The 14,557-nt window shown below is 35.0% G+C and overlaps 1 protein-coding gene and 1 long non-coding RNA gene across 2 annotated transcripts in view; one reads left to right on the top strand and one right to left on the bottom strand.

Moving 5' to 3' along the window:
• The window catches only part of Dpyd (dihydropyrimidine dehydrogenase), a 761,982-nt gene that overhangs the window by 654,746 nt on the left and 92,679 nt on the right, over positions 1–14,557 (top strand). The window lies entirely within an intron of this gene.
• LOC125620134 lies at positions 5,574–11,545 on the bottom strand. Its single transcript, XR_007351720.1, has 3 exons — positions 11,535–11,545; positions 7,262–7,264; positions 5,574–5,729 (listed from the first exon to the last, which is right to left on the bottom strand). It is a non-coding gene; the product is annotated as an uncharacterized LOC125620134 (long non-coding RNA).

Consider the following 14,557-nt stretch of genomic DNA (forward strand, 5'->3'; position numbering starts at 1 on the left):
TGAAATATAAATGTTTCTCATTAAACACCTCTTTTACCTATTCCCTTGTCCTGCCCACATGATCAGAGAAAAGAGGAACCATGCTTACTGTGGACTACTTTTGTTTAAGGTAACATATTTTAAATGCTTAGAATTAAAAACTAGGGCATGCAAATATAAAATTCCATTATCTTCAAATCAATTTTTCTGTGTTTGTAGAACAAAAGGAGATAATATGTCTAAATATCAAAAATTCAACTCCTATTTCAGATAACTGGTTTAATCCCACATTGATAGACATGTCAGATATTGTAATATTTAGCATATTTCTTCATGTGGAAAATGATAGGATTTCAGTTGTTATGCTTTAAGGGCATGAGCCATAATCTCATTTCCGTCTCCCTAAATTAATCACTACATCACGGATATTAACTCCATCCAGATGACACCAGATGTAGTAACATAGTACATAAGGTGAGAGAAAAGTTCTATGACTCATCACTGGCCTGAAAACAATGATGCGAGAAAAAGAGTCATTTTAATCACTGGTGAATTCAGTCTGACCAAGTGCAACATACATTTCGTATGCCTGGTTTTACATAGGCTAAATAAAGAATAATGTTGCATGTTCATAGAGCATGAACTCACTGAGTTAATGTGAGTAATGTAGAAGGAGTTAAAAAGAAACAGTACTATTGCATGTTAGAGAATTACAAAATTTGGTGATGTTCATTATAGTAGATTTCAAATATAAGCAATGGTTTAAAACATGATATTTTATGGACAAGATTAAAATATAAAAAAATAAAATCCAACTTACCTACATTTACTTTATCTTTTGTTAACCTAATTTATGTTCAATTATTGATTTAAAACTCTATTTTTATATTTTTTTTAGTTTTAGGTGGACACAATATCTTTATTTTATTTTTATGTGGTGTTGAGGATCCAACCCAGTGCCTCGCACATGCCAGGCGAGTGCGCTACCACCTGAGCCACATCCCCAGCCCAAAACTCTTATATACTGATTTTAGGAAGGCAATAGTAATGAGATTTTAGTTTAGACATTCAAAGCATGACATTTTAACCAGTCATTTTCTAATCTCAAAAAAAATTGTATGTTCATCTTTGTGTGATTAAACTGTTTACAGCATAGATGTGATCATTTTATTCTTAGGCTCAGTGGAGTAACTTGTCTTTGAAAGTAGTCAATATGAAGGAAAAAAGACACCTTGCTTCAGAAGACACTAGTGGCACATTAAGATAGAAGATTCAGAAGTTGAATATTAATTTTTGCTCTGCAGATGTGTTGTGTCACACACATACCAAGGATGCTTTCCTAGTAAATAATACTTGATAACTTTTCTCCCATTTGGTCTTCACAGCAGCTCACAATGGATGCATTCTGACAGATATAAAACAAGTAGCATAAGCACAGGCTGCTAAAGTTGCAAATTTTGTTGGATAATAGAATGTGTAAAGAAACCAGAGGATTGGTTCCTATATTAGTATTTGTTGAATAAAAGAATAATGAATGAGTGGGTAATTTGTGAGTAATAGAGAAAGAATTTTTTTAAAGAAATTATGAGACCAACAATTTCTCTTGAGATCAAAATCCAGAATACTATATTAAACATTCCTGGAAGTATCCTCATCAAACATAGAAAGAAGACCTTTACTGCTCAGATGCAGCAGTTTTGCAGGACATATTTTAAAGGAGGGCAAATCATTCTGAATGTCAATAGTTGCACAAATTTGCCCAATAGTAAATTTGATCATTTACCTTGAACTACTTAGAGTAAGTTGATGAAATGTTAACTTTAAATTTAAAATATGAACCTGAAAATGATTAAAGATAGAGAAAGAATTATTTAAAATGAAGATATTGCTCTTGATCCAAAGAGAAAATTGGACTATCCTGGAAGTGTATGTATTGCAGAATCCAAAAATATCAATAAGAGAATTCAGGAACAAAACAGGACAGAATTCCTTAGCCTCTCCTGACTCCATTTCATCTGTCCTTTATTATAGCTAGAAACTAGATTGCCTTATATGAAAAACATATACGCTTCTGTGTATAAAGATTAATAGTTTTGAACACTGCACATATTAGACTTGAAACCATGAGTCCAATCATTGTTTTAAAATATTTTTATAGAAGTCTAAGTTACATATTGTTCCAGTTATTATTAAAGGGAACAGCCAACAGAGAAAAAATTAAGTTAGCAATTGCAGTCTAGATTCTGGTTTCCAGATTGGGAAGGACAAATGTGCAAAAAAATCCATGTAGAGGCTCTGTCCAGGCTGTGGAAAATAGTACTTTGAATATCAAAGAAGAATTCCAGATGAATGGAGCTGGTTCTTTACATTTAGAAAAACATTGACATACCCAAAGAAGAATTAAGTAATAATGCAAAAAATTAATGTTTAAAAGCAACAATGAATGATACAGATGCTAAATGCAGTAAGTTGAGAGAAAAAATATTCTATTATGGGTTGTTGTGAATTATGAATTATGGTATTTTTGTGTAATTAGAAGAAGAGAAAAATGCATTCTTGACAGGGAAAGAGAATTGTGCTGGACATTGAATGGTACTATTGCAGCATCTTTATTTTGCATCATTCATTAATTTATTGAACAAAGCATACCCCAGGCACATATCTTTGTGTGCTTAGCACTAAATAGACATAGTACCTTTCTACTGTGCCTATAACACTTGGTGAATGAAATCCAACCAATAACCTACATGTAAACAGTATTTTAAACAGTGAACTAGATACTTATATACGGTTTTATTAGGTATAATTGTAACAAGAACTCTGTAAGCCACAGCTCCCATTCAGAGTCATCATCATGAGGAAAAACAATGAGTTGTTTATAAGTGTGCTTAAGCTATGATGTTCAGCCAGGAATATTAAATTAAATGTATTTTCAAGTTATGATATTTTCAACTTAAGATGGGTTTGTGGAAACATAACCCCAGTGAAGTCAGAAGATTGGTATATGTATTATATATATAATATATATACCAATCTATTTATCTATACACACATGTGTGTGTGTATATATATATACACACACACATACACAGGTATTTATGTATAAGTATATGTGTGTATATGCATAAATAAATATATACTGCATCTCTCTATATAAGTATATATACAGATATATGCATACTTTTATATATTACAAAAACATCTGGCTCTCATTTGAAAACAATAATAGATAATAGAGATCTATATGTATGTATCTATCTCATTATCCCTGTTAAGATATATATCTGTATATTTCTCTGTTTTCATGTGAGAAACAGAGGTATTTGTGTTAGTGGTCAAAACAGAAAGCAGGATTGCACTGTGGCTACAAGAAAAACATCATACGAAAAGACTGATCCAGGATTTTAATCTTTGTTCTGTTATTTATTGGCTGTATGATCTTAGTCAAATGCTTTAATTTCTGACCCTGGTTTATCCATCTGCTAACTGAAGAAAATGATACTCACCAAGATGCTCTCATGATGTTAAAATGTGATCAGTTTGTAAACACATTTATCTGTGTTTGGAACACAATAACCACTAACCAAATATCAGTTCAAATTCAATAGGCATAAAAGCATTTAAGTAAAGCATTAAGAAATGACAGTTACAAAAGAACTGAGTTAATTATGTAAAGTACATAAGACTTTCTCACCTTAGGAGTTGTTTCACTCAGCTTATAGGATTTGGATTATTGGCAGCCCTTGTCCTTACCTCTGTTTTTCATAGGCCAAAAGACCTTTGGAGTTCCTGGAGAGGACATGAGACTTCACATCCCCTCTTCCTTACTTCCTCCTGTGCCTGTTTTCTCTTTGTTTCTTCCGGAGTTGCATCCTTTATAATAAACTGATTAACTGAAGTTCAGTGGGACAAGGGAGCATGCACGTCAGCAGAGGAGATAAAGGCCATGCATGTGCCCACCATCACTCCCTGATGCCAAACTCTCAGAAAGTATTTGAGGTGTCCCATGTGTATAGAATTCTGGTGGACTCACATTATGTGAGAGTGCAGTGAGATTCAAAGTGAGTACAAATTCAGAGTAGATTCAAGGAGCAGAATAAAATGATAAAGGATACTGTGATAAAGCAACCAAACCCCAGCAGTAGAATTTTTACAAGAGACTCAAGCAGTGGGGAAGTGCTGAGCTGCCACATGCAGTCCTGGATTGGATCAAATAAATTTAAAAAATATTTGAAGGCAATTAGGAAAATTGTAATATGGATATAGGTGACTGTAAATAATTGTCTATTATTTTAACTGAGAAAATGTTATTTGGGCTATGTAGTAAAATGATTTTATTATTTTGAAGATATATATGAAAAGTGAATAAAGCTATGATAATTATTCAGTAGATGAATAGATAAATGAATGTATCCATATAATGGAATTTTATTCATTTGATAAAATAAACTACCAAGTTACAGAAAGATGTGGAGGAAGCTTAAATATATCTTGCTAAGTGAAAAAAAGTCAGTCTGAAGATTACATATGTATGATTCCAATTATGTGACATTCTGGAAAAGGTAAAACTGTGAGAAAGGAAAAAAGATCAGTGAGGATAAGGGAGGGATGGAAAGGAGGTATGGACAGATGGAGCATGAGATTTTTAGGGCAGTAAAACTACTCTGTGTGAAAATGTAATGATGGATATATGTCATTAGGCATGTGTCAAAAACCATAGAAAGGTACAACACAAAGAGTGAACCTTGATGAAATCTATGAACTTTAATTCCAAAGTAACAATGTTGGTTCATTAACTATAACAGATGTGCCATATTGATGCAAGATTTTAATAATGAGGAAACTGCCAAGATTGTGGGTGGTATGGTTGGAGGGAATTTGGTGTACTGTCTGTACAATTCCTTTGTAAATTTAAAACTGTACCACAGAACAATGTTTACTTATTATGTTTTAAAAAGTGGAGACCAAGAGGGACCCTTTAAATCTAGGGTTATCTGGATAAAGTCAGTTCTCAAAGATTCCAATTCCCTACTTAAGCAATAACATCCCTGTGAATTCAATTCAGCGTTCATGCTCAGAGACCTGCATAAAAACCTAAAAGACCATAATGTTCTGCTATTGTTCTTTATATTAGCTGTATGATCCTAGTCAAATGCTTTACTTTCTTACCATGGGTTACGCTTCTGCTAATGAAAGACAATGATACTTACTCAGGGTGTTCTTGTGATGTTTAAATGTGGTCAGTTTGTAAACATATTTATCTGTGTTTGGAACACAGTAATCACACAATAAACCAAACCACAACTGGCAGAGCATTATAGAATGCATTTCATGAGGATAAGTGAAAATCTCTCTTCAATTCAAAATTGGAAAAAGCAAACCTTCAAATTAGAGAATCATGTATCTTAATTTTGTTCAGGACAATCCAGTTTATGCCAGTTGTCCTAGGATTTGCATGAATAGTTTCCTTGTTTACTCTCAAGTGTCATCTTTTGGATGAAAAATCACAGTTGCTCTGAGTTTCCTCCTAAAACCCTCCATCTAGAACTTTTACTAGTGGCTTTTTTTATTCAGGCTAATTCTTATATTCACAAATCAAAAAATATGGACCCTTTTACTATAATAAGATGCGCAAACAAAATTTCATCTTTGGACATTCTATTTATTTATTTATCACCATATTCCAACACACAGATGGATGTTTGGATGCTGAAGTCATTTTATTTTTATGTTTTAAAACTAACAAACATCTGGGTGCAGCGGCACACACCTCTAATCTGAGCAGCTCTTGAGACTGAGGCAGGAGGATTGCAAGTTCAAAACCAGCCTTGGAAAATTAACAAGGCCCAAATAAATTTAGCAAGATAAAAAAAAAAAATAAAATGGGCTGGGAATGACTTAGTTCTTAGCACCCTTGGGTTCAATCCTAGTACCAAAAACAAAACAAACCTACTAACAAACAAAAGCACTAGCATACAGTTTATTTCCCTGCCTTTTTTTTTCCCACAATATGGCACACTTGGTAAGCTTTATTATTTCATCCAAACAGAATGGAAGAACAGAATCAAGAATAAGTCTTTTATATAGTTTTAAAGTCTTTTTTAAAAAAATATGACCATATTGCTTTGCTTCTCCACTATTTTTCTGCTTTTGACTGGAGGTGTACCAGGGATTGAACTCAGGGGCACTCAATCACTGAGCCACATCCCCAGCCCTATTTTGTATTGTATTTAGAGGCAGGGTCTCACTGAGTTGCTTAGCACTTCGCGATCGATGAGGCTGGCTTTGAACTCGTGATACTTCTGCCTCATCCTCCCGAGCTGCTGGGATTACAGGCGTGCACCGCAATGCTTGGCTCTTTCGAGAAAAATATGCCATAAGTAAGTAGATAGCGTTTTTTTGTTTTGTTTTGTTTTGTTTTGAATTGGGGATTGAACCCAGGGGTTTTTAACCAGGACATTTTATTTTTTGAGACAGGGTCTCACTAAATTGCTAAGACTGGCTTTGAACTCCTGGTCCTCCTGCCTCAGCTTCCCAGCAGAAGATTGCCTATTCTTAAATTTGCTGAACTTTATAATTTTTGTGTCCCAGAATACATTGGAAACTCAGTCAAGAGCTTGACTCTAATAATATGCCCTTGTTTCACAAGTTTTTTTAATCAATAATAGGTTAATCATCAAATGAACTACTGAATTGTGGATAGGCACTTTGAGACAAAAGATGGATAGTGTTATTTGAGATACTATTTTCAGGTATAACTAAGTTTTCTCATTGTAGGCAAATTTTCCTCTTGGAATATTGTGTGTCTGCTTGTGTTGTTGAGTGAGCACATACCTTTTTCCATCTTCACAGTCCAGGAAAAAAAATCCATGTTAATTTCCCCCATAGACTTTTCCTCTCCAGGCATTATGACTTATTCTCCTTCTGTGATCTAAACTTGATGTGGCATCTTAGTAAATGATATGATAAATTGAGTTTTCCCAGCTGTGTTGACTCTGTTGAAAAAGAAAGATTGCCTAAAATTATGGATTTGAGTCATCTGACAGCTATTGTTTGCATGTTTAGTTTCCCTTTCTTGCCCCATTTTTATTGTGAGCAATGCTGAGCATGCATGATGCGCCATGGAAACCCTTGCCCCACCACCTGTGTTACTGCAGAGTAATTGAAAATTGTTACTGACGCTACACCAAAGCACTAGTCCAGGAAGATGAGAGACTGTTTTAGTATAAAAACCCCACTGCCTCTGAAGCAAAGTAGCCAAGCTGCCTCTAACTGCAGCCACAGCCTCTAACCAAAGGATGGTCCACATAGGAACCTGGTGTGTAGAGGACTCCAGTGTTGCTGTAGTCTTTTTAGTTTTGTATTTGTGTCCACAGGGAAGCAGGGCCATCCGCAGTCATATCTTTGAAGAGGCAAGATAGCACTCGCCATTTTTGGCCCTACATGTTGTTCCCAGCTCACCCATTTTATCTCAAGCCTTGTATAAAAGGCAGACAGAGGTGCTGTGTCTCTATATGGTTCTTTTTTATTATTATTTCTTCATTCGGGTCATTATTGAGATCTAAATCCAGTTGGAGCTCACTTTGTAAAGGACAGATACAAGGAAAGGGGTGGGGCAGTCTGGCCCCGCAGGGCAGTGCCCTTTGACTAATCAGCCCAGGCCATCCCCTCTTCAGTCAGCCCTGTCATCAACAAAGTATAACAGAGATCAGTCCTGCAGATGCTCTTCTGAGAACTAGTTGAGTGGGTGGCCATCACCTGTGCTGCCTTTGAGAAAATAGTTGGAGAAGTGATAATAATATTCTGGTTGGCAAAATGTGGTTTGGATCACAGGACAAAATACCTTGAAAACAGTTTATTCTCTTCTGTCTGTCTTTAGTGGAACTTGAGTTAAGAAATTAATTAGATAAAGAGTAACCACAGATTGACATTGAAAAATAGGCTTTCAACCTCCATAAAAATCCCTTCTCAAGTGGAGAGGGGGACAGGAAAATTCATGAACTTAGAATTTGTCAGAGAATCTATAATTTAAAAGATTAGATAAGAGGATATGTAATGTGATTGACAATGATATATGTGATATACAAAATAAAACAAGATAAGTCACTCCTGTACCATTAGGATTTATCAGTGAGTAGCAATTAAAAGACAACTTTGAAAATATTTAATAAGCAGAAGTGCTTATCCATTGGGATTTTTTTCTGAACTGAACCTTTGAAAAACAACATCTGTGGGGCTATTTGTTTGTTGTTCCTTTTTCCTCAATCCAATTTGCTATGGTCAGAATATAGAAAACTGAACTCAAAGCCAGATTTCTTAATAGGATGACATTTGGACAGCTATTTTACTTAGTGATCCTGTGCAGTTTAGTAGCAAAGCTGAAATAAGTCCTCTCCTTTTGGGGGAAACAAGATGATATTCTGCTGAATGCTAGAATTTTATCACTTTAAAAAAAAAAAGCTGCTTGAGAGACCTAAGAATATAAAAGCATTTGAGATCTCAGAAGGAGTTTAAATCAATGCACTGCCACAGTTACAGAGCAGATGAAAGAGCCTGCTGTCTGAATTGCCAGGAAACTACTTAGAAACTCTCACTTTGATTTCTTCACGTAGTCCGTTACATTACTGCTAAATGCAATATATAGGGACATCATGACTTTGATGTTGTACGGCTCCAACAAATGGAAACTAATATGATAGAACAACTAAGATTTGTGGTTTTATGTGAATATACAAATATATCCCTATCTAGCTCCTTATGTACTATGTATCTCCAGGGGCTGTCTTTTCACCTATATTTTTATAAAATTATAATTTTGGTGTTTTATTCATGAATTCCAGTAAGCAATGCCATGTTTATGTAGTACCAAAAGCTCATGGGGGAATATTGTTATTCTGAATTATTACTTTAGCAATATGTATTATTCACCAATTTAAAAAGAACAGTGTAGCTTTATACATCTGTTTGTCAGTACTGGTCAGACCTCAATTCAGTAAGGAATTACTGATTTCATAACTTTGGAAAACTTGATATTTTTTAATCAGTAGGTATGGACAGATAGAATTGCAAATCATGTTTCCATCCAAAGACAGAGGAGGTCTAATTTCCACTTTTAGTAGAAAACCTTCAAACAGGTCATACAAATATTAAGATTTTAAATTTTAAAAATCTGTGCTTGTCTGCCATTGTTAATTAATAAACTTGAAGTCATTTTGCAATAAGATGTTTTTTATAAAATTATAACCAAGTTCCTATTTACTATGTAAGACTTACATCACATTTATAACTGAAATTTATGGAAATAAGAACAAGGAAGAAGCTCTGCAGAGTTCACAAGTTCTGGGTCTTACTGGTGACCCTAACACTACTATCTCATGAGTTTGGGCAATGTGCTCAATATTTTAGTTTCCTCACTTATTTAAGAATTCATTATCACCTCCTCTGTTTTCCTCTCAGAAGTGATGTATGGAGTAAGTCAGATGATGCTCCAGAGGCAGTTTTGTAGCAGAAGTCACTTTGGAGTAGGTAAGGAGGCAACTCTGCCTTCAACCAGCTTTGCATTATGGGAAGATCATTTAACCTTTCTGGATGTTTAGTTTGTGAAATAAGGAGGCTGGCATGCAAACATCTAATAAATTCCCTTTAATCTTATTTGTGAGTGTATTTTCAAACTGTAAATCACTATATAAATATCGTTTAACACCATTTAAAAACTATAAAGCAATATATGAAATATTGCAAATGTTTTGTAAATATAAATATTTTTAAGTAGGCTAACTTTAATCAAAACAGATTAATAGAGAGATCATAGAATCTTTTCTTTCTTGGAAATCTTTTAAGAATCAGATGGAAGATCCTCTTTAATAGTGTTTCAGTTCATGGGTAGATGTTTCATGGGTAGATGTTTCAACACTTTCCCAGTACATAAGACTCTTATTAGTGTAATTTGGAATGAAAGGACCATTGCAGAGAATTTTCCAATTTGGGCTTTAATGTAATTACTCTCCAGTATTTCTTTTAATAATGACTTTACTGGAGCTTTGAGATTACTTTGTATCTAAAATATATATCTTACTTTCATATGTCCTGGACACATATATTTCTAAGATCTGGATTATTAATTTGTACACCTATTTTATAAGAAATGCAAGTGGTAATTATGGTCTTAGGTTTGTCTGAATTGCATCTAATAGATCAAGTTCCTCATTTAAAAAATTCTTCACATTTTAAATATATGAAAAAATGTGCTGCTCTATCACACAAAAACATGTGTCAATATCAGGGTGTTCTGCTTTTGCAGAGCTTTTATTTGCCAAATTATTTACCAGGGATCACTCTTTTAAATCTCATTTTGATAGCTTCCTAATAAATTGCCTTTGACATTTCAGAAGAAGTTGGCTTAAAAAAAAACAAACAGGAAAACTTTCCATTTTACTTTCGCTAGGCACTTTAAATTCTAGATTACTTGATAATATCAATGAGGTTTAGTACCATTCCAACTGAGCTTTATAATTTCCACAACACTTCCACCTTCATGATGTAATTTAGTCTTTACAACAACCTGATATTATCATCTACCTATTTTAGATTGGGAAGAGGGGGAAGGGATGCAGAGGCTAAAAGAATAGCCCTATTCACACAGTTACTCAATGACTGAGGATCTCAAATATTTATATTCCAACAAGGCCAAAGTCATATATATAAACCTGCATACACACACACACACACATTGTATATACTATATATACATATGTATATATATATATGTATATATATATGAAATTATTTAATGCAAATAGAAATAAGGTCTATGCCATTTATCAGCATTAGAATAAAAAAGCACTAGATTTAAAACATTATATCATATCTAATTTATGCTCTAATGATTTATTCATATTATGAAATTTATTTCTGGTGCCAATCTAGCTTACAAAGTACCAGCTACTATTTGAAGAAGTAAAGTATATTACCTTAGCTTTCTATGTGCTAAGTATTTAATCTCATTTTTAGGTGAAGGAAGCTGCTCACAGATAAAAAGCTACAATGTGGTTTGAACCCAGTCCTTCCCTACCTATGTGTGTGCTCTTAACTTCTTAACTTGATATGGCATTAAACCCAGTAGATTTGGCTTTAAGAAACAGTACTTCAAGTTCAAGTTCTTTCATTTTTAAAGTAAGAATATTACCCTCTATCCTGCCTAAATCAGGCTTATTCTCAGTACTGAAAGAAATAAGCCATGTGAAGGAGATTTTTAAGATGTAAATCTCCACAAATAGCTAATTTACTATTCATCTGGGCAATCTAATGAGAAAGAAACAGAACCCTTCCTGGCCCTCTGGTTACCTCACAGGTATTATTTGTACAGAGACAGACCTCTGTTAAGAGTGCCTGTACCCAAAGTGAAACTTCAAGGCACTGTGTCACCCTTGACGCAGTGGGAACTTTATGGCACATCTCAAGCTCCACAGCAGAGGTGGCCATCACCCACCTAGGTGCAGCTGGTCCTGCTGAGATTCTAGAGGGCCCTACTTAAGACAGCTTAGCTGTAGGGATACTTACACTTATACAAATAATTAATGGTGGCAACAATCCTTACAGTGGCACCTGGTGCCCTACTGTGAAGAAAGGTAAAGCAGCCTTCACCACAAAGAACTTACAAATTATACTAAGCAAACATGTTAACAGCCATTAAGAGTCCTAATCAGAGCTGTTAAACAAACAATTAAGAGATGTCATATAAAATACACCCATTTAGGCATAGCAGCTACATGTTTGGAGTTTTAAAAGGAACCATTTACCTTTGAGATAGAGATGTAGTCCTCAATGAGATATAAGGGTCATCCAATAAAAAGGCACCTTTCTGAGCAATCCCAGTTTCTGAGATCAAATCCCATGGACAACACTCTGTTCAGAATGGTCTGCTTGCATCTGAAGATTTATTTTTAGTCATATTACTAATCCAAAAATTACTTGTTTTTTCAAGCATAATTTCTTATTATAAGTAGCATTTTTTAAAAGAACTATGAAAATATTGATACAATCGAATAGTAAAAATTTAGAAGAAACTTGCATCACAGATAGAGTTTCATCCTACCAATGCTTAACACTGCTAGCCAAAGCATCACCATGAAATGGAAACTCATGATCAAATGCAGGATCCCATTCCAGGATCCACTCCAGACCAGATTATGCATTTTAATAAAATCTCCTGAAGATTGTGTGTGTTTTAGAAATTTTAAAGAAAATCATATCAATGTGTCATTTTCTTACCGTCAACAATAGTTTCTCCTCCATCAAGGTCTGTATCAAGAAAATTAATAGGTTTATTCTTTGTGGAGAATAGAAATTAAATTACTCACTTTAGGAAGGTACATAAATAATATGACATTTGCCATTTGATTAAATATATCTGAAGTAGTCCCTCCAGTATCCATGTTTTTTAACAGACTCAAGCATTTTCCTCCATCCCAGCCATGCTCAGTTTTTTATTTCTTTTGGTACTAAGGATTGAACCCAGGGGTGCTTTACCACTGAGCCACATCCCCAGCCCCCTTTTTAATGTTTTATTTTAAGAGAGGGTCTCTCTAAGTCCTGAGGGGCCTCGCTAAGTTGGTGAGGTTGGCCTCCAACTTGCCATCCTCCTGCCTCACCATCCAAGCCACAGGGATTACAGGTATGCACTACACCTCCCCTCTCAAGGTGCTATCTTATAGTCTCTACTCCCTCTTCAGGTTTTGCAACCTCTTCACATACTCAGTCTCGCTTCCAATTATGCATAGCATTTACACTGTAGGCCAAAGAAATAAGGGATGGGAAAGAGGAAGTCTTCTTAGCCTTAAGCACCACTGTGTTCTCCCATGGTTTAGATGCCAACTCTGCATTTTGATCACTCCACCCCTTGACCAAGTCCACCATATACAAAGTGTGCCATGTCTGTGATCTAAGAAAATTAATAGGATTGATTTCTTCTCATTGGAAAAAATTATAATGACTCAGATAAAATTTTACTATTCTTTCCTTGCAAAGTATTTCTAGATTTCTTTTAGCAGCAGGTTTTCACGATAGTCATGAACATCTCATAAAGTACGTGACATGATGTGATTTTCAAAATCTGATTTTTTATGTTCATATGGTGAACTATTTTAAGACTTTAGTAAAAGCGCACTCATAAGAATATACTATAAAAGATAGGATCTGAGAGTGAACAAAGAGGATTAACTAAAACATTAGTTGAAAATACCTGAATACCTGTGGAGGAAAGTATAATGATGTTCTCTATAATTGTTCTAGGGGAAAAAATCAACTCTAAGAAAGCTATAACAGGTTTAATGAATGTTCAAATTGTTCCTCCTGAGGAATAGATTCTTTGGTCCCATTGGCAATTGTAAATGAGTCTGTAGAGTATACATGTGGTGTCCAACTGGATGGAATAATCACCTTAGAAGCCCTTCTCTATTTTTTTGGTACCAGGAATTAAGCCCAATGGTACTTAATCACTAAGCCACATCTCCAGCCCTTCTTATTTTTTGTTTTGTGTCAGAGCCATGATAAGTTGCTTAGAGCCTCTCTAAATTGCTGAAGCTGGCTTTGAACTTGAAATTCTCTGGCCTCAGTCTCCCTAGCTGCTGGGATTACAGGCATGCGCTACCACACCTGGCTGGAAGTCCTTCTCTAAATACACATTCCTCAGTTCTAACTCGTATCCAAACCACAGTCACAGAATCCTAAGTATAGTTTTAATAAGAGACCCCCAATTTCTCTGATTCGTTCTTAACTCCAGATTTCTGTTTTATGACTTATTATCACTTAAGAAATAAGGGGTGGGAAATAGGTTTGTGTTTCTAGATCATCCAGTGTAGTTTAACATGATTAAAACAATATCCCTTCATAATAATCATTCACAGAACATACATTTGTTGAGAGTAGAATATATGACAAGCCCTGTGCTTGTGGGATGATATAATGACCAGCATAAATATGGTTCCCCCTTCCTTAAGCTTCAGTCTAACTGGGGAGCCAGTTGTCAACTTATAGCATTCAATAATTATAAATCAAAATGTCTGAATGAATGAATAACTAACCTGTTTTGGGTTCCTGGAGGCTTTCCTGAAGAAGTGAAGGAGATTGAGGAATGGTTGGTGGTTAGCCATGCACAGGAGGGGTGGCCTTCTAGGAAAGGCACAAATGCAAAGAAAGAACATGGAAAATGTGAGGGAAAATGAAAATGGCAGCTAAAATGTCTTGTGCCAAATTTGACTCCTTGAATGTTCACTTTCTTGACCTAAGTTTTGACATCTGTAATGAAGTATATCTGACATAAAATAAGCTGTACATATGTAAACTATACATTTATACATTTATACGTTTTGAAATGTGTGAGTAACTGTGAGACCATCACCACGACAAGTTAATGAGAACATTCATCATCTCTGAAAGTCCCTCTGTGTCCCTTTGCATTACCTCCCTCCCTACCACCCCCAAAACCAGGCAGCCATTGATCCACCATGCCTAGACCAGCATCTGGTATATAACATAAATATCTGTTGAAATATGAAAAGTGGATCTGTTTGGAGAATGA

This window comes from Marmota marmota, unplaced genomic scaffold (genome assembly GCF_001458135.2).
Source record: "Marmota marmota marmota unplaced genomic scaffold, marMar, whole genome shotgun sequence".
NCBI classification, from domain to species: Eukaryota; Metazoa; Chordata; class Mammalia; order Rodentia; family Sciuridae; genus Marmota; species Marmota marmota.